The 20509-nt window shown below is 36.1% G+C and overlaps 1 protein-coding gene across 1 annotated transcript in view; it reads left to right on the top strand.

The window, feature by feature from the left end:
* Nucleotides 1-20509, top strand: part of C3H8orf34 (chromosome 3 C8orf34 homolog) — a 408045-nt gene that overhangs the window by 302416 nt on the left and 85120 nt on the right.

The raw sequence follows: 20509 nt of genomic DNA, 5'->3' as shown, positions 1-20509 counted from the left end.
CTTTTCTTCGATAAAATTAGTGATAAAGGCAGAACAGGACCTGCCTGGAACTGAGGGGGGAGGGGGGCAGAGGAGAGAAATGACCCAAACAATGTACACACATGTGAATAAATGAATAATTAAAAAAAATATAAAAAATTATTAGCAAACAATTAAAAGATAAAGAGCTGGCTAACTGAGCTATATACCTAGAAAGAGACAGTTTGCAAACCTAGAGAAACACTACCTAAAAATCTTTCCCAAACAAATGAACTGAATTTCCTCATCAATAATAACATCAAAACAATAATATGGAATTTGTGATTGTTTTCATATTTCTTGTATTCTGTTTTTCCAAAAATGTATGAAGTCAGCTTTCTAAATTTCTGACTAAGGAATCTTGCTCTCTAACTTAATGATTGAATATCCACTGTTCTGAAAAAGCATCATTCTGTAAAGGAAGGCTGTGGGCCTGTTGCTGTGGTGAGTTCGGTGGTCATGGTAGAAACTTACTAGTGAAAAATACCTAGGAGACTGCTGTTGATACATACTTTGACCTCCCTTAATCTATTTTTTAAGTCTGATTAAAAAAAGTTTTTGTGTGTGTATGTGGTACTAGTTTTGAACTCAGGAACTCATATTGACTAGGAAGGGGCTGTACTACTTGAGGCATGCACCCAAACCTTTTTTGCTTTAATTATTTTTCAGGTAGAGTCTTGTGTTTCTTGCTCAGGGTCAGCCTTGGAAATGTGATTCTCCTACTTACAGCCTCCTGCCTAGCTGGGACCACAGATCCAAGCCACCACATCCAGTTTATTGATTAAAATGGGGTGCCTGCTAACTTTTGGTCCAGGCTGGCATAGAACTGTGATACTCCCTTCCCTGCCTCCCAAGTAGCTGGAATTACCAGCTACTTGGTAATTCCAAGTGAACCACTGCACCCAGTTGAAAGTGGTTCTTGTGAAAATTAAGTGAAATGGAGTAGATGTGAACATTCATCCTACAAGAAAGAAGAGTATCGGGAAGAATAAGAGCAAGAGACTCTTGCAGTGGGAAAAAGGCAAACAATGCCTGGCTTATAGAATGTGCTTACGCTGAAAACTGAAAATAAATGCATAGAGTCTACCTGATAACTGCAACTTATTTTCACATTGAATTGATCTGATTGGAGAACTGATCCAGTAAAAAGTTTTCCCTTTTACCATTTGAGCCTTTGAAAACAAGTAGGGCATGATGGCTAAACCTTGAGTTTCAGCTCCTACTGGTGTCCCAGGACCTCTTCCAGCTGAGGTCCCTGAACAGGTTTAATCCCTCGGTGTCTCATCTAGTACATGGCAGCACCACACATGTTGAGGCTCCCATGCTGTTGCAGATGGTTTTTTAAAAGTTAAGGAGGTAAAAATAGGGAAGTGACACCCCAAGAAAATGTTGAGGAATGTTGTAATGAACAAATTGCTAGTTTTTCAAATGCATTCTCTCCCTCAGTACAAGCAATATCAATAAATGTCTACCAACTTATTACTCAGGTGCCTTTGAAAGTCCAATTTTTATAAGTCCTCATCTCTAAGCGCCTTTAAACTATAATTTTTATGGGTTGTTTTCTAAGGGCTACAGTTTTAAAAGTAGAAGAGCGATAGGTCCATGCATGAATTGATTGTCCTAGAAAACAGGCTGACTTCAAAGTTCTAAAGAAAATAAGAACAACTCATGTTAAGGACACTTGGAATCTCTTTTTCCCATGGGGATATTAAACTAAGATATTTTTCGGAATGATATTCAGCTAAAACTTTTTATACAAGTGATGTGGGGAATGGGACTTTGATTGAGAAAGGATTTTTGCTCTGTATGTTTTCTATGAATCAAATGATAAGAAGTCATGACAGAAAAATACAAGTTCCTCAGATAAGTGAAGAATATTAATCATGACATAAAAATAACATCTTTGGAAGTGTTCTAATATCTCTTCCTATTTAAAAACCCTGTCTAACAAAGTAATAGACTTTAGTTTGTTGTCATAATATGGGGAAATTGATTTAAATGACACTCCTTACTAGGATTAAATGGATATAGTATATGAGAAATAGAAGAAGGAAACTTTCTACTTTGCTTTTTACCCGTATCTGAAGCCTTCTTATTTGTTATTCACTTGCTTGACATTTTGTATCTCCCTGGAACACTTTGTAGTGAAATTTAAATTTAAATTACTTTCAAGTTCTTATTATGGTAATTACACTTATAATTGGATCAAAGTTCCTTAATGACCTGCATAAGACCTATCAAACAAAAGATTTAATTTATTTTATCTGTATGCATGTTTTCTATTAACTATCTCCATAATCAGGGAACAGTTAACTTGTTGCACTAGTATAAAGAAATAGTTTAAAATCAAACCAGAGTAGAGATATTTATTATTAATATTAAAAAATAGTTATTAAATTTCAAATTTTTATGATAATCCAGAATTCTCACAATAAGCATTAAAGACCAAAAACTAGCTAGCATTTGTTGCCCTTAACGCAGAGAAACTAAAGCAGATACCTTAAAGCAAATGAGGCCAATAGGAAAAGGGGACCAGGAACTAGAGAAAAGGTTAGATCAAAAAGAATTAACCTAGAAGGTAACACCCACACACAGGAAATCAATGTGAGTCAATGCCCTGTATAGCTATCCTTATCTCAACCAACAAAACCCCTTGTTCCTTCCTATTATTGCTTATACTCTCTCTACAACAAAATTAGAGATAAGGGCAAAATAGTTTCTGCTGGGTATTGAGGGGGGGAGCGGGAGGGGGTGGAGTGGGTGGTAAGGGAGGGGGTGGGGGCAGGGGGGAGAAATGAACCAAGCCTTGTATGCACATATGAATAATAAAAGAAAAATGAAAAAAAAAAATAATAAAGTTAGTGCTTTAAATGGAGTATAAGATGACTAAAAAGAAAAGTAAATAACTTTGATATTGATGGCATAATAAATTATGTTTCAATGGGTCTATTTTCAGAAGATATGACTGGGGCTTATCTTTTGTTAATAATTATCTTCAGAATTTTAATATAATTATCTACTTTCACACTTATAGTCAGAAATTTTGTAACATATAAATCATGCCATACTTAAGTCAAAAAATTAGATGAAATCTAAAAAAAACTTATGACTTGAAATATCATAATTTTACAAAAATAGAAAATTAGAAATATTTCAGACCTCCTGGAAACTTATTTATAGGCTGTGCCTGGATTCCAATGCAAACCAATTTTAGTATCCTAAAGCAGCAGGCAGAGGAAAAAATTTCACTATAAACAAATTTTATTATCATCTTAATAGACCAATCGATGTGTATGTGCATCAGAAAAAATAAAGTCTAGACTAAGGTAGTTAAAATTTAACACAGCAGTATTTATGTTCATGGGATATATTTCTTCTTCTAGAATATTATGCCAAAAGATGAATCATTCGAATATCTTTATGTCCAGTTGGCTTTAGCTTTTCTAATTATGCAGACATTTGTATTCAGCATTGTCATTCTTAAGAATTTTAAAAGCATCGTTGACATAATAAAAAAAGGCCTTCATTTTTTCAATTATAATCTCCTTAAGTACTCCACCTACTTAAGATTTCCTAAACTCACCTTGTTTTTCAGATCATCAACTTTCGGTATTCTATCCAAATACTAATAAACCAGGCAATTTAATACTGAGTCGTTAAAAAACTACTTCTATCCAAGTTTGCATTTCTTATGCAGGGTTATGTTAAACACAAACTGAAATAGGCCAGTCTTCTCTCCTCTCAACAACTTAAAGCTAGAAAATACATGAATCTCAACGCTGGTGGTCAAGTAAGACTTTCTCAAGTAACAAATGTACGTTTTCTGCTATGAGCAGAAAAAGATAAAACTTTTTGTATGCTTAAATTTCTGACATTCTATTCTGGTCTATTAGCATAAGGAGAAAGTTACATAAAACTGTGCTTTTGGAAAATAGGTATGTATTTCCAATAATACTGCTATCATGGAGTCTGAAATCCAAATTATTATAGTTTACATGAGTTTGGAAGATATATTTTGCTCTGAATCTAGTTTAAGTTCTTTTGTAATTTTTTGTCTCTATTATGAATATATCTATCATCTGGCTATCTATCTATCATCTACTTGTCTTTCATCTGTATTGTTTTACAAAGTTGATATCATACTATATGCTTTTTCATTTATTTGACGTAACTCATTTGATACATCAGTAGGTATTTATCCACTTTGTATTGTCTCATGGTTTAAGTTGCTATTGTATTTATGTTGCCCTAATTTTCAATAAGTCCCTACTGTATAGTTTACTTCTTAAACAATATAGTAAACAACATCTTTATGACTTCACTAAATTGTCTTATTTTTTTTGGCAGAACTGGGGATCAAACTCAAGGTCTTATCCTTGCTAGCCAAGTACTCTATCATTTGAGCCACATCCCCAGCTCTTTTTTGCTTTAGTTGTTTTTTTGTGTAGGCTGTCATGTTTTTGCCTGGGACCAATTTCAGATTATGATCCTACTACAATACGCCTCATGTATAGCTGGGATTAGCAGTGCACACCACTGAGTCTGTCTTGACAACTTCTGCCCAGGCTGGCCTGTGCAAAACCTTCCCGTCCTGAACTGAAAGCCCACCAATCTCTGCCTCTAAGTAGCTGTGATTGCAAGTGTGAACCACCACACCTGGCTTGTTTTTCGAGGTTGGGGGCTCATGAACTTTTTGCCAGTGTTGACCTTGAACTGCTATACTTCTGGTCTCTACCTTCTGAGTAGCTGGAATTATTGGTGTGTGCCACAATTCCTGGCCTTAATTTCTATTTTTTTTATGGCTGAATAAATCTCCATTGTGAGCAAGGCATGGTGGCACATGTCTGTAATCCGAGCAGAGGCAAGAGGATCAGAGGTTTAGACCAGTGTTGGTGATATACTGAGCTCAAGGCCAATCAGGGTTACATAATGAAAACATTTAAAAAAACAAAACAAAAACAAAACCCACTCCATTCTATATATATATATATATATATATATATATATAGAATACTGTATATATATATATAGAATATTGTATATATATATACAATATTTTCTTTATCCATTCATTAAGTGATGGGGACCTAGGCTGATTCCATCACTTGATTATTGTGAATAGTGCAGTGATAGACATGTAGATCAATAGCAAGCTAACATTGATTATTTTTGGTATATACCCGAAGTGATATAACTGAATTAAATGGAAGTTCTATTTTTACTTTCTTGAGGAACTTCTGTAACAATTTTCATAATGATTGGACTAATTTGTATTCCCACCAACAGTGTAGCCAACATTTAACATTTTTTGTTTTCTTGATGATAGCCATTCTGCCTGGGATGAGATGGACTCTCAGTGTATTTTTCATTTGTTTTCCTTGATGGCTAATGACATTGATCATTTTTTCATGTATTTATTGGTCATTTATACTTCTTCATTTGAAAAGTGTCTGTCCAATTGATTTGCCCATTTATTGATCAGATTATTTGTTTTTTTGTTGTTTAATTTTTTGAGTTCTTTATATAATTCTAGATCTCAATCTGTGGGATGAATAGCTGGCATTTTTTTTTCCCTCATTCTGTGGGCTGCTTTTCACTTTGTTGACTATTTCTCTTGCTGTACAGGAACTTTTAAATTGAGTGCAATCCCATTTGCACTTCTTATTATCTTCTGAGCTATTTGATGCCTATTCAGAAAGTCATTGCCTATGCCTATATCTTGAAATATTTCCTTTCTGTTTTCCTCTGGTAATTTCACAGTTTCAGGTCTTACATTAAGGTTTTGGATCTATTTTGTACAGGATGAGAGATGGAGATTTAGTGTCAGTCTTCTACACGTAGATACTCAGTTTTCCCAGTACCACTTGCTAAAGAAGCCGTTTTTTTCCCTGATGTATGTTTTTGACTCTTTTACAAGAATCAGATGGTGATAGCTATGTAGGCTTATTTTTATATCTCCTATTCTATTCCATTGGTCTAACTGTTTTTGTGCTAGTATGATGCTATTTTTGTACAAAGACTGTGCAGTATAGTTTGAAGTCAGGTATGTGATACTCCCAGCATTGCTATTTTTGCTCAGGATTACTTTGGCTACTCAGCATCTTTTGTGTTTCCATATGAATTTTAGGATTGAGTTTTCTATTTCTGTGAAGAATTATACTGGAATTTTGATGGGGTTGCATTACATCTGTGGATTGCTTTTAGAAATGTGGTCATATTAATAATTTTAATTCTGTTGATTCATGAATGTGGGAGGTCTTTTCATCCTCTAGAGTCTTCTGCAGTTTTTTTTTCAGTACTTTCTAGTTTTCGTTGTAGAAGTTTATGCTTACGTATTTTTTTAAGTCTATCTTGAATGGGATTGTTTTCCTTCTTTTTTATTGAGTTCATTTTTGGTATATTAAAAAAAATCTACTTATTTTTGTATGTTGACTTTGAATCCTGTTACTTTGTTGAAATGTTTATCAGATCTAAGAGACTTGTAATGGAGTTTTTCAGGTCTTTTAAGTATAAGATCATATTGTTTGCAAAGAGGGATAATTTGATTTCTTTCTACACTATTTATATCCCCTTTTATTTCTTTCTCTTTTTAATGACTCTAGTTAAGATTTCAAGCATTATATTGAGTAAATGTTATGAGAGTGGGTACCCTTACTGATTTTAGAGGAAAAGCTTTCTGTTTTCAACCATTTCAATATGATGTTGGCTACCAGTTTGCCATGTATGCCTTATTATATTAAGTTATGATCCTTTTATTCCTACCTAGTTTCTTCAGAAGTTTTTTTTTTTCATGAAGAGATGTAGAATTTTGAGAAAGGACTTTTCTGGATCTATTAGAATGATCATGCAATTTTTTCCCCCTTGATTCTATTTATGTGCTGTATTAAACTTACTGATTTGTGTATGTTGAGCCATCCTTATATCAAACTTGACCATGTTTATGATCTTTTTAATGTAATGTTGAATTTGGATTTTATTGAGGATTTCTTCATCTGTGTTCATGAAGAAAATTGCTCTATAGTTTTCTTTTTGTTGTATCCTTATATGATTTTGGTATCAGAGTAATTCTGGCTTTATAGAATGAACTTGGAAGCATTTCCTTCCCTTTGTATTTTGCGGAATAATTTGATGAGCATTGGAGTTAGTTTTCTTTAAAGATTATGTGAAATTCAACAGTGAATCCATCCAGTCCTAGGATTTCCTTTGTTGGGAGACTCTATTCCTTTTTAAATCTCATTGCTCATTATAGTTCTGTTTTGGTTTTCTATACATTCTTGATTCATTTTTCGTAGGTCACATGTGTCTATAAATTTATTTATTTCTTCTATGTTTTCCAATTTATTGAAGAATAATTTTTAAAATGTTCCCTAGTGATCCTCTAGATTTCAGTGATACCTGTGGTAATAACCCCTTTTCATCTCTAGTTTTATTAATTTGGATCTTCTCTCTCTTTTATTTGGGTAGTTGGGCTAAGATTGTGTCTTAGCCTAAAGAAGAGCCTTTGTTTCACTGACTCTTTATATTGTTTTTGGGTTTACATTTCATTAATTTCAGCTCTATTCTTTGTTACTTCTTTCTGCCTACTATTTTTGGGATTGTCTTGTTCTTGTTTCTCTTTCAAGCTCCCCAAGGTATGTTCCCAAGGGCAATAAGCATCCAAGCCTAGGGGTGACTTCCCAATGAGTCTGAGAAGGGGTGAAGCCAATAGAAGAATACTGAATTCTGCTCTGACATGTGGAGACCTGAGAGACCTTGGCCTCTGCCTGATAGACTCAGTTCTTTCCAGCCCTCCATTCTTCCCTCAGTGGGAGGAAGCTGTGGAAGTCATGTGATCAAGAGGGTCTGGACTCAGTGCCCTCAGTCCCTCCTGGCAGGAAATGTACACTGGAATGCTGTTCCTGGAGGCAGGTCTCAGTGTGTTTAGTTTGTCCTGCTGTGTATGGGGGAAGATGTGTAAATCATGCAATTCAGAATGCCTAGCTTGGGACTCTCAGACCAGTCTAGCAGCAAACTCATTCTGAGATGCAATTCCTGGAGGTGTCTCTCTGAGCTTTCAGACACTATCCAGCAGTTTGCTTCCCTGGGGGACAGGAGATAGCTGTGGAAGTCACGTGATTCAGAGGGTCTGGGCTCAGGGTTGTTTGTGCCAACTGGCAGCCAACACACATAGATAGGAGGCAGGACCTGGAGGCCCAACACTATGCTAGCCACAGGCTTGGTGCTAGGCTTCCACCAACAGCATCAGGTAATGGGACTTACTTCTCACCAGGGAGGCAGGGGCCTCTGAGCACCACACCTTTTGCAGTCTGAGATCAGACCCTCTCCCTCTCTGCGAACACCTATTGCGGCCATTGCCCACCTGGATACTGTGGGGGGGATCTCACAAGACTCCTTGAGTTCTGATTGTCCCTTGTTTACAAGCCCCAAGAGCAGCTCAGTCTCTTTCATGATGCTACCTTGCTAAAGCCCTCTGAGACAAGGGGAACAGCAGAATGTCTTTCTTTACTGAGGCTAGTTTTTCACCCCAGAGCAGTCACTGTCTCACCAAATACCTATGCTGGGCTTAAGACTTTCAAGAGTGAGTTTATCCTTTGGCTGGGATTGCCAGTCTGTTGCCAGGGCTTTCTGGCTTACCTTGTGACTGTACCTTTAGCTTCCTTTCCCCTTCTTGGGGAGCCAGGGTTGGGACTTGGAACTGTTCTATATTTTTCTCTGTTGTCTCCATTTCTCCTTACTTTTCTGCTTTTCTGCCACTTTTGTGTGTGTGTGTGTGTGATGCCTAATATTCTTCCTCTCTTTCTCTCTTCAGAATGTATTCTCTCCTTTGTTAACTGACTCCTCTCATTCAGGGAATTAAGATGGAAGATGCTTCTAATCTACTGCCATGCCCCATCTCTCCTTTCCCACTGTCCATTAGACTCTTTCTTATTTCTGTTACTCAGGTGATCTCAATGCTTTGTCTCTCATTTGCTAACTTCATAATTTGCTTATAATTCCACAGTTTGTTTCTTTCACTTTGTCAGTCCCAGGGAATTTTTTCAGTAAGGGCAGATGGAAGATGAAGAAATCTGAATTTGTGAATATCCAAGAATATCTTTCACTTGATTGGATCTGTATTAGGAAAAAGTCTCAATTTATTTTCTGGATATGATGCTAGAACTACTGACTTATAGATAATTAGCAGTGTAAGTAGTTCCTAGTGAAGAGGTCCTCACTGCTATTCCTCACCGGATTAGGGGGAACTTTCTTCCAATTTAACGAAGTCATTCTTGTATAGTGTGATCCTAAAGCTTCCAAAGCCAGATCATTAAATTCCCCGGGGAACAGCCTTTCTGTTTGATGTGGCAAGTTTCTAGCTCATTTTCCTTAGACTGCAACCTCACAGCACTATTATTTCAGGTTTCTAAGGGAATCTTTCCAGATTTTATGTCTCTTTTATCCCCCATCCTTCCGAATTAGATGGAACTTGATGGGGTTTTCTGAGAGTTTCTGTATTAGCTTTTTGTTGTTGTGACAAAATACTTGAGACAAACAACTAAAAAAGAAGAAATGTTTATTTTGGTGCATGATTTCAGAAATTTCAATCATGGTCACTTGGTCACTCAGTTGCTTTGGGCCTATGCAGGCCAGTTTATCATGGTGGTGGAGGAACTCTGATCACCTAATCATAGCCAGGAAGGAAAAGGAGAGGGGAAGAGAATAGAGGTGCAGCATGCTCCCAGTGACCTAACTCATTTTTATAAGGCCCTATCTCCCAAAGTTTCCATACCCACCAATAGCACCAAAGCCTGACCACCAAGCCATCAGCACATGGGCCTTTGGTGGAAATTTAAGATCCAAACCAAATCACTTCTTCTATTTATTCTCCTCAACAATGTACAACTTTCTAAAAGGAGGATTGCTATGAGCCTGCCCCCGATTCATTTCAGCACTCCTCATAATTTTATGAATGATTGCACTTACCATGTCATAATTATAGTTATCACAATTTAATTTCAATTATTCTAAATCACATGAAGTGGAAAAAACTGAATAAAGGAAGTGAATAAGGAACATATTGTCACTTTCATTTATAAGGTATAGAAGAAGTCCAAAAGTGTTTGATTTTGAGGAGAGAAATACAGAGAGAGAGAGAGAGAGAGAGAGAGAGAGAGAGAGAACATACAAAAAGAGTTGCTGCTTATCAGATGCTTTCATGGGATATACAAAAGAAGGATGGTCTTTCATCATGTACATATGTGAGGCAGCCCTCAGTTTCAGGAATGAGGGAGGAATCTCTGATTAAAGGAAAGAATGGGATAAAGGAAAAAAGAAAAGTTTTGGCAATTTTTCAAAGGAGTGTTTTGGCTCCACACACAATCCCATTTTTCAACCTGCTAGACCATCAGCACTTTACAAAGACTCCTCAAAACTGCTGCTGAGCTTGATGTCTGCTGACCAAGCACTTCTCGAAATCAGCCTAAGATGTAGCATATTGAACTCAAGGGAGTCAGATTCTGAGATTGAATCATAATGCATTAGAGAATAAAATTTGATGTTTAGCTAAAATTCAAAACCCAGCAAGTTAGCAAGTGAAAATCATCAACATCCCTGAAAGAGTCTTCTCTGTTTTTGGCATGCCACACAAGGTGCGGTACTATTACCACTACTACCATGGTGGGATGGATGGGAAGTTTTATTTCCTTCCCTGCTGTAAAACAAAGGAACTACAAAAGATGGTCCCTGCCAGAGTATCAGCATCACCTGGAAACTTTTTAGAAGCACAGACTTTTTTTAGGTTCTACCCCAAACTTTCTCAATCAGAAATTCTGCAAGTAGAGCCCAGTGATCTGTTTTCAGAACTCCTCTAGAAGTTTCTAAGGCATACCCAAATTTGACAACCACTGTTCCATGGTGTCAAGTAAGGATCTTAACTATATTGTTCTACTCTAGGGTGACAGGAGGCTAAAAGTCCACCCACACGTTGATAGCAGAGTAAGTAGTTCCTAGTGAAGAGGTTTTTACTGGATTAGGGGAACTTTCTTCTGATTTAGCAAAGTTGTCCTTGCATAGTTGTTCTTTTGATCCTAAATCTTTCCAAAGCTAGGTCATTAAATTTTTTCATGGATGTGAAATCCAGTTAAAAAAAATGATCATGGATGATTGTTCTGGAGAATGTGTGCTTATTGCACATCCAGGGAAGTCACTAGTTCATTCTGTGTTTGTCTGCTTTCTCTTGGAGTTCTCTTAGCTCCAGAGCAGTTTGACAATTTGAACATAATCCTTTCTCATGGCTGCATCAAATTTCAAGGGCAGAATATCTCCAGCACTGTCCCTTGTGTGTGTCCAAGGTATGAAGTCAATGGCCCATATTCTGGACATATCTGCTTGGAAAATCTGATTTAGTATTTCTTGGGCATGCTAAGAATCAACCCTGTTCCTTGCTTCAGTTTTTGCACCTTATTTTGTATTGGCATTTTTACATTTGATCTGAGGTAAAGAAGAAGAGACCAATAACAAAACTTATCTATTCTCCATATATATTTTCCTTAGATTTGATTTAAGAAATTTAAAGACCCTGGAAGGAAAATAATTAGCAGTCCAGATAAGAGGTGATTATGCAACTACATGCTTGTGATCTTGTATACATGAGAGAACTAGAAGTTTGAGTAGAGAGTTACAGAAAGTTTGCAGGCCCATATCTTTCACTTTTGGGAGATAGGAAGCTAAAAGGAATGTTTAATGGGAAAGAGCATGGCTTTTATCTCTATATTGTCATCAATCATTATGTTTTACAGGTACAGTACAGAAGTACTTGTGAATGAGGGAGGGAATTTAATAAGCATAATGTGAATTGAAGTATTATTATATTTTGCTCCATTCTGCTCCCAGGAAAAAAGGTGCTTTATCCTGATGCAACATCAACAGCAAGCTGTTGAAACTGTTCCAGGAATTAGGGGACAGGAGATGAAAGAGCACGGAGGGAGTGAATTCAAGTATGATATATGTAGTACATTGTAAAAACCTTTGTAAATGCTGCAGTAAATGCCTCCTAGAACAATAATAAATAAATAAATAAAAATCAAGCCACAGCAAGAGTGCTAGAAGGAACATTTCTAAAGGAGTTTATCAAAATAAAAAAGGGACTCTAGGTACTTTTGGGAATCTTCTCTTGGTAAAGAAGGTCCTGTAAGGTAGAGTTGTGTCTGGTATACAAGAATGCTGCCAAGGCATTTTGAGAGACAGTACCAAAGAGCCAGAGTCAAAGTAAGCTGACCATTCGCCAAAGGGTCCAACTATAGTGGTCAAGGATGAGAGAAAAAGAGCAGGATGGAGTAGGTTTGGAAAAGAGAGAGGGAGAAGGAACATGCAGATAATTTCTTGAATAACTGGGACTTGGAGATGAGGGAGGTAAGATTTCAGAGGGCAGCAGTGACTTTTTTCTAGGGTAGGAAAGGAACCATCAAAATACTGAATGAATTCAGGTAGATATCATGTGAATTATGTAGTTATTCTGGGGATTGCAAATATAAGTTAATATACAAGGCTCTGAAGGAGTAGAGAACATCAGGCCTGGTCTCTGACTTAGGAAGCTTGCAAGGTCATTGGGAGATTATGCAAATACACATAAATTTCATGCCAACATATAGGCTTAGGACTTGAGGTATAGCTTTGCCTTAAAATATTCTTAATAAATTTTTGATGATGATAATAATTTTGATTTTATAAGACTTCAAGATAAATCAATGAAAATAGGTTCTTAGAATTTATCTTGTCAAAAAATAACGTTAGACTAATATACTGGAATCCTAAAAAGGAAAATTAATGTTTAGAAAGAGCCTTAGAAGTAACTCAATGATTGTGTCATGAAAGAGCTTTTAGAGTGGAAAGATAAGTCAGTTTCCTAATCTTTTGAAGGAAATGGTTCAAAGTTTCTTAAAATCAAAATTGTTTAATGTGCTTCCACTGATTTTTACTGACATTTATCAGGATATATTCTTAATTTTGTAATGGAACAGAACATCATAATATTCAAAATAGTTGACTGGAGTGAGTCAAGTGGTACAGCACCTGCCTGGCAAGCATGAGGCCCTGAGTTCAAACCCCAGTACTGCCAAAAAATATTCAAAATAGCTGAATTAAATAGTAGTATACTATATATACACTACTAGTGTTTGTTGTCAGGGTTTTGGAATCTACAAAGTACAATTTACCCCACAACTCCTGACAGCTGGTTAACATCTCTGCATGGGTATCCAACTGCCTCTCTATACCTTTATATACATGTCTAAAATGTACTTTGAGCTTTCAGTGCCCCCAAACAAATTCTGCTTAATCCCTATTAAATTTCTCTCAGTTTTCCTTATCTTAGCAAACAACGACATGATTAGTTCAGTTTTTCAGGTCAAAAAAAATGGTGACCTTTTTTTCCTTCTTTCTTCCATACCCCAAGTCTAATTTGTCAGACGTACTGTCCTGTCAAGATTTATCCAGAATCAGTCCACTTCTTACCACCTTCATTACCCTGAGCCAGCCACACATCTTTTCCCAGCGCATAATAAACTCCCAATGCTTCTCACAGCTTTTGTGCCTGTGCCCCCATAGTGTATCCTCAACATAACAAGTAGAGTGATCCTTGTTATAGCAAAAGACTGAACATGTCACTCTTTGTTGCAAAGCTTTCAGTTTTTCAGGGAAAGACTAGTTATTTGATTCACAAATATCTAGATGATGTTGCAGATGTCCTATTTTCTCTAGTTTCAGCTCTCTCTGACAACATAACTTCCTCCATTCCAGTCATTGGCCTCGAGATACTTCTGTGTGCTGTTTCCTCTTATAGTAGTGCTGTTTCCCATGGGTCTGGATCATTTATTCTGTCACTTCAAATTTGGACTCAAAATCCTTCAAGGGAGGCCTTCCCTAGACACACTGTATGAAGCTGCACACTCTCCTCTCCTCCAGATCCTCCCAAAAGCTTTCTTTCTTTTATTTTTCTTAATCAAATTTCTTATCAATACCCAAATGTACGTGTTTTACTTGTTTGTTTCTTCATTATGTCCAATTAGTATAATTCAAGCTCCATTAGGATGAAAATTCAGTAAGCCATGTCCATTGCTGTGTCCCCAGCTCCTGGGGCCATCATAGGCATTCTGCACAGATGCCCTCACTCCATGCTTTTTCTCTTTTACTTCTGGGTTATTGTGAAATTTTCCCAAATAACCTCTTATACTTCCCTACTCTAAATACGAGTATCATTATTTACATAGATTGTTATCGTATGATGCATATAACAAAACCCTTCAAAGTTTCCTCTTACATTAAATCTCATTCTTCTTTGATTTGAGAGATCCAAAGTCATTTCATCATTCTAGTTCTTGTTCTCAACATACTTTTTTCACTGAAGTTACTAGTCAACTTTGGTTATGTCTGGTGGTCTCTTTCTGTACTTCTTTCCTTATTCTTTCATTGCTCTTCCTCTAGGAAGACATCTTTTTCCAACCTGAGTCCACTCTATTATTTTGCTCCTTTTTCTTGCAACACTCTTTTTCCACCTAATAAAAATTGGGATTATTTCAATTTTAGGATTACTTTAAAAAATACATAATATATAGTATCATAACAGATATGTGATTAGTTATGAATCTATATTCTAAATACCTTCTAGACTAATGTTAAAAGTAAGAATTTTCTTGTTTGAATCTTTCATTGTCCATGACAGCATAGTTCAACTGAATTGACTGATATTCATTACCAGGGATTCTGGTTTTTTGGGGGAGGGCAGTACTGTGGATCAAACCCAAGTTCTTACTCATGCTAGGCAGGCATTCTATCAGTGAGTTATATCCCTTGCAAATACCAGGTTTTTTTTTTTTTAAGAAAATATATCTTTTTATTGGATCTTTTGAATTTTTTTAAAACTAGAAAACAAAAATGGCACAAATTACCTTCCCCATTCTCCCACTGCTTACCCTATTTAGAATTCTCTCTTTAAAATGGCTGTTAGTAGTATGTTGTTATCAATCCTTTTGATTGATGACTTGCTTGCTACTTGGCTTTGTTTTTGGTTTCCTTCCTTTTTTTACACAGTGAAACAATGATATACAGTTAGATCTTAGAACTTTACCAAAAATTTAACCAGTGCTATGGCTATCAATTCCCTGAATGAACTCTAATCTCTTCTTTTCATTGACCCATCTTCCCGATGTGTAGTTAGCAAGACCTTGTCTTAGGCAGAATTTACTTAATGAGTGTTTATTGATCATGCACACAGGCCAGGTACTGCAATAAGTTCTGTGGTAGATAGAATAATCCCTCTGCATATAGTCCTTCATTGCCTTATTCACTATTAAGACTGAGTCAGTAGAAGGTAACTAAAGCTCATAAAAGTTGAGATAGAATTTTCCTGTATTTAGAATAGCATTTCTTTTAGCTACATCTTATTAGCCAGTATAAAATGAAATCTCATTCATTTATTTTAAACTAAAATATATTTGCTATTTTTTACCCATCTCCATTTATATTCTACTTTAAATATCCTTTGCTTTATCTCTCGTTTGGCAAGTATTTCTCACATGCTTCAAGTTGTAGCCACTAGTTTCATGCAGGTACAACCTTCAGCATCTCACCTCATGCTGGTGCCTGCTAGATCTCATTTCCTGCCTGAGAGAACCAGTGGGAATGACTCAATGCTAATATATGTGCAACTCACAAGTTCAGAAATATCAATGCGTAAGAGCCACCATTAACCAGGAACCTATAGATAAATGATTTGTCCTTTCATCCTTCAAATGTTCCCATCTCATCAGGCTCCTCATAAATTCTTGTGGGGTTGAGCAGTAGCCAGCTGTACATGGTATGACTCAAGAATCCATTGTTGTGTTGGCTTTCTTTCTTTCATTTTTCCATTCCCATGTCCCTCATTCCTATTCCCCAGATTATAGTACTGCTTATACTTAAGCCTCTGTCTTATGCCTTGCATTAAGGTGAACCAGGCAAAGAGCTGCTTACTCTTAATTATACGATGGATGATTTTTAACACTTTTCAAGGGAATAGAATTATGACTACCTTATAGTATTATATAGAAAGTTCCCCATGCATAGGCTGGGTCACATTCTTTCTTTATCTCCAAAATAAAATAATCACTTAAAAATACCTTAGAAATCTTTTTTAGAGTTGACATATACCAAACTTGATCTAAGTGAGACTTTAAGGACACGAAATATGAAAAAAACAAAATCTTTTCCTTTAAGACCCAGTGTGTTGGCAAATACAGACATCTAAATAATCAAAGAAAATATTGTAAAGTGAAAGCTATGGTAAAGATTTATACAGATACTAAGAATTCTAGAAGAAAATCTAGAAAAAGAAGAATCTGCAATGAAAAACTTGAATTCAGGCACGTAGTAAAAAGATGGGGAGATAAATGCCAGGGATATTAGTCTAATGACATAGAGGCTTAATAACAAAGTATCTTCAAAGAAGTGAAAACAGTGTGGGGTTTATGGAGTATAAAAACCATGGTGGAATCTCCAAGAAGATGAATTTGCAGACACAGGTAGACATTGTGCAGTGGAAGGACTCAAATGACTCGCTAAGGAAACCATAACTCATCTTGCAGGGGATGAGAAGCCAATAAAAATGGGAGTTCTTAAAGCCTTTTCAGTTAAGGATTATTTTGAGAAGCTGGTTAAAATTACATTTTTTCTCTCTGTCCAAAAAAGAGATCACAAATGAGCAAAACTCTTTATTCATTGTGAATTATGGTGATTCCCCTAAAACCTGTGCGTGGACCCACTGAGAATGCTAATCGTAAGAATGCTTTCACTAAACATTTAAAACATAAGAGTAATATAGTTGGATTTGTGACTTGAATATTCTGGTAAGTATATACAGAATAGATTTTTGGAATGCAAATTTCTAATTGCCTAATTATGAGAAACCTATATTAGCATATACTAGAATACAGGCAAATCAAGATGAGGCATAATACTACAGTACTGATAGCATAAAGAAGTCATGAATTGAAGAAATGTCTCTGGGAAGCATAATCAGCAAGACTGGGATTGATTAGCTATGTGCAGTGAAAGGGGAGGTGATAATGAAGGCTAAGTTTACTTTTGGGCATGTGCTTTTGAGGTTCTTATAGTGTGTCCAAGTAAAAATGTCTTGCAAGGATTTGAGTGCAGAGATCTTGAGTCGAAGGTTTCAAAGTAAAGAGTTGACAAACCACAGCCTATACGTGGTTAAAATTATCAGAGTGGATGAAATGATCTAGAAAAATGGTGAAGAGTTAGAAAAGAAGGGTCATGGAGAGGGCTGAGAGGAAAATATTGCTTAACAGTGTACAAACAAAAAAGGAGCATATAAAGGCGAGAAGTGATAGTCATAGGATCAGTCAGATATGCAGGAAAGAGACAGGCCACAGAAAATAAGCAGTGATTGCATCAAGAATGAGTGGTCAAATAAAGATGAGATATTAAAAGTTTCCATTGTATGTGACAATTAGTGGGTCAGGCAGTCTTGATATAAACAGTTTCCCCAGAATGGCTGAGGCACAAACCAAATTAAAACTGGTTGAAGAGGGAATGAAATCTGTAAGTAAAAGTATTGAAGAATATTTTAGGAGTTTGGTTCAAAGAGGAATGTGTAACATCAGCAGCTAAATGTTTTAGGCAAATATGGGAACAATTTTCTTTGTGTGGGTATATTTAAGGCTAAAATAGAAGTGAGCTTATTTATATGCTGTGAGAAATAATAAGGATATATACAGGACGAATGATGTTGGTGGATAAAACTGATTGAGGACCAAGAGGGACCTGAGACAATGGGATTCAAATCACCAGCTTAAAGATCATCTAAGCATTACACAAAAGGCAGGGCCTGTAACCCTCTGAGAATTGGAAATGAGTCAGGGTGAAGATAATTACAGGACTAATGTGTGAGAAAGTTGAAGTTCTTCATTGCTATTACATATTTTTCTGAGTAACATGGAAGAGAGGTGATACTTTTTAAAAGACTTTGAAAGGAATGAACCACAAAGTCCAAGTTTAAAGTTAGAGGCCACTGATTTATACTCACCAATCCTAGAGAGTCATGATGTTCTTCAGTATTGTTCAGTAGCACATGTACAGGTTGATGGTAGATTCATACAGCTGGGGTCTCAGTGGGCATAAATTCTAGAACAGAGTGCAACTCTGCTGAGGAGCCAGTGAGTCACAGCTGAAGACAGAAGAATGAGAACCTGGCAGAGCTGGATACCCAGGAGAAAACAGAGAAAAACAGAGGTCTCTAACTGGTTGAAGAGACATTGTTAAGGAGGGTGGGGATAGAAAAGAGCCCAAAGGAGGTGAAGTGTGTTGTAAGAGAACATCAGATTTACAGATTTCTGGTACTGTGCAGTTCTGATCTTTCTGTTCTTGGGTTAGGGAAGGTGAAGCGAAAGGGAAGATCTCTAAATGTGAGGAAGTTATGGGACTTTGAAGTTAGCAAGTGGATACACATGAATACCTAAACATTCAGGATTATAGTGATACTAGATGTCAGTGCTTTTGAACTGAGCAAAGTCTTAACAGCAGAGAGAAGAAAGGTTTGCATAGGTAATCCTGATTATCTAAGACTGAGGGGTCAGCTCCCTCTGGAGAGTGGGTACTGTGAGATTTTTTTCTTGTCTTTTTGGTGCTGGGTATTAAGCCTGTGGCCTCAGGCATGCCAACCCTGTGCTCTACCACTGAGCTACACCCCCATCCTCTGTAATATTCTTGGAGGAGACATGAGTTTCAATATGACAAAGAGGAGCAGAAAGCATCCTGTTTAGGAGTTGAAAATATAACAGAGTTTGTTTAATATGGAAGAGTGGTTTTAGAAAGCAAATAGAGATGGTTTGGAGTATGAGTAAAGTTATGGCAAAAAAAATTTAAAAAAACAATTTAACTTTTTAAGGCTGTATTTCCCGGACTTGCCCACACAACCCTTGTTTACATAGCACCTATTAACCTGTTACAGAAGTAGTGCTGTGTGGGTTACAGTTTGGAAACATTGGCAGAGCACCCAAGAACAGCGTTCCCCAATAGAATTTGTAGGAAGTCATGGTAAATGCAACTCTTCAAGTATCTGGAGGGCAGCATCTGAACAAAGATGAACTGGCTTCAAGGCCACACAATTTGTTGGGTTTTTATTTGTGGCCATCTGTCTTTTCAGCTATGCTAGGTTGAGAACCAAGAACAGTTATAATTTCTATGCATCTCTACAAAATTTAATCTATTACTGACAAATGCTAAATAAAATTTTGTTCCATTGATATATGCAATGAGCAAAAAACATATAGTGTAGTTTTCATATCTTTTTGTCTCTGTTAAGAATTTGTTTGCTGTTTAGATTTTTAACCTAACACCTAAATATGTTATTGTGGAGCTTTTGTGATTTTATTTTTGAGATGAGATCTCACTATGTAGTCCAGACTGGCCTTGAACCAAGGATCTTCCTGCTTTAGCCTCCTGAGAGCTGGGATCACACTTGTAAACTACCTTGCCCAGCTCTTATAAATGTTTATTTGTGTGTGAATTTTTAATGTTATTACTTACACCTTTCAATAAGTCATGTACCTATATACGTTCTCTCTTTGATAGTTTTGATAGAATAGTCTGAGATAAAGAGAGCTGAAAAAAAAAGTCTTTGGTACTTATTGTTGGTTATTGAAGTAGTTGTCTTAAGTATTGGAAGAGAGTAAATGATGAAGAAGTAGTAGGGAAGATATGAGAAAAATGTTGTCAATTTGTTTATTTAAAAGTGGTATTTTTTTCTAAGTAAAACATTTAGAAATGAGGGTATAAAACACATATATACCTAACCAAAAAGTATTGCTACAATCAATAAATTGTCCTTGAGAATTCTTTAATTATCTTACATAAAATAGTAAATACAGTTTTATGTATAGAAGATAATATGTATTATAATATAATATATACAGAAATGTACATAATTTAGCATTATAAAAATAAAACTGTAAGTATAATTTACAATATTTCTAACTGTGCAAAAAAGTGAAGAGAAAGATATATATTCATATGAATTTTCAAGTCATAAGCAAATTATTTTATAATTCCACTATAGTGCATAAAAGCAAAGAAATAAAATGTCTGAGAATTATAACACATGCCCAGTAAGGTTATGAATTATACTTGTATTTTTAATAAATTTTAATGTTATGTGTTATGCATTTATTAATACTGTCCTTTGAGTGCACTTGTCATTAGTTAAGTATAAGAAAAAATAAGGACACTGGTAGAAACTTCCAAACTCTACACTTTGTTCTTACTGTCCTCCAGCATGAGCAGAGCTGAATGCATTTAGGACAGAATGTGGCTGAGCTCTGTCTTCCTTTGATAATGCACTTCAAAGTATGATAAAAACCCAGTGCTCAATTAGATATTACCAGTCCACTTTTTCACTATGAGATGAGGACACAGACGCTCAGAAATAAATCGGTCATAAAAGTACCTCAACAGTCTTCTA

The sequence above is a fragment of the Castor canadensis genome, chromosome 3, assembly GCF_047511655.1.
Source record: "Castor canadensis chromosome 3, mCasCan1.hap1v2, whole genome shotgun sequence".
Classification (NCBI taxonomy): domain Eukaryota; kingdom Metazoa; phylum Chordata; class Mammalia; order Rodentia; family Castoridae; genus Castor; species Castor canadensis.
Note: the sequence above shows the minus strand (reverse complement) of the source record. Positions and strands in the feature narration are given on the sequence as shown.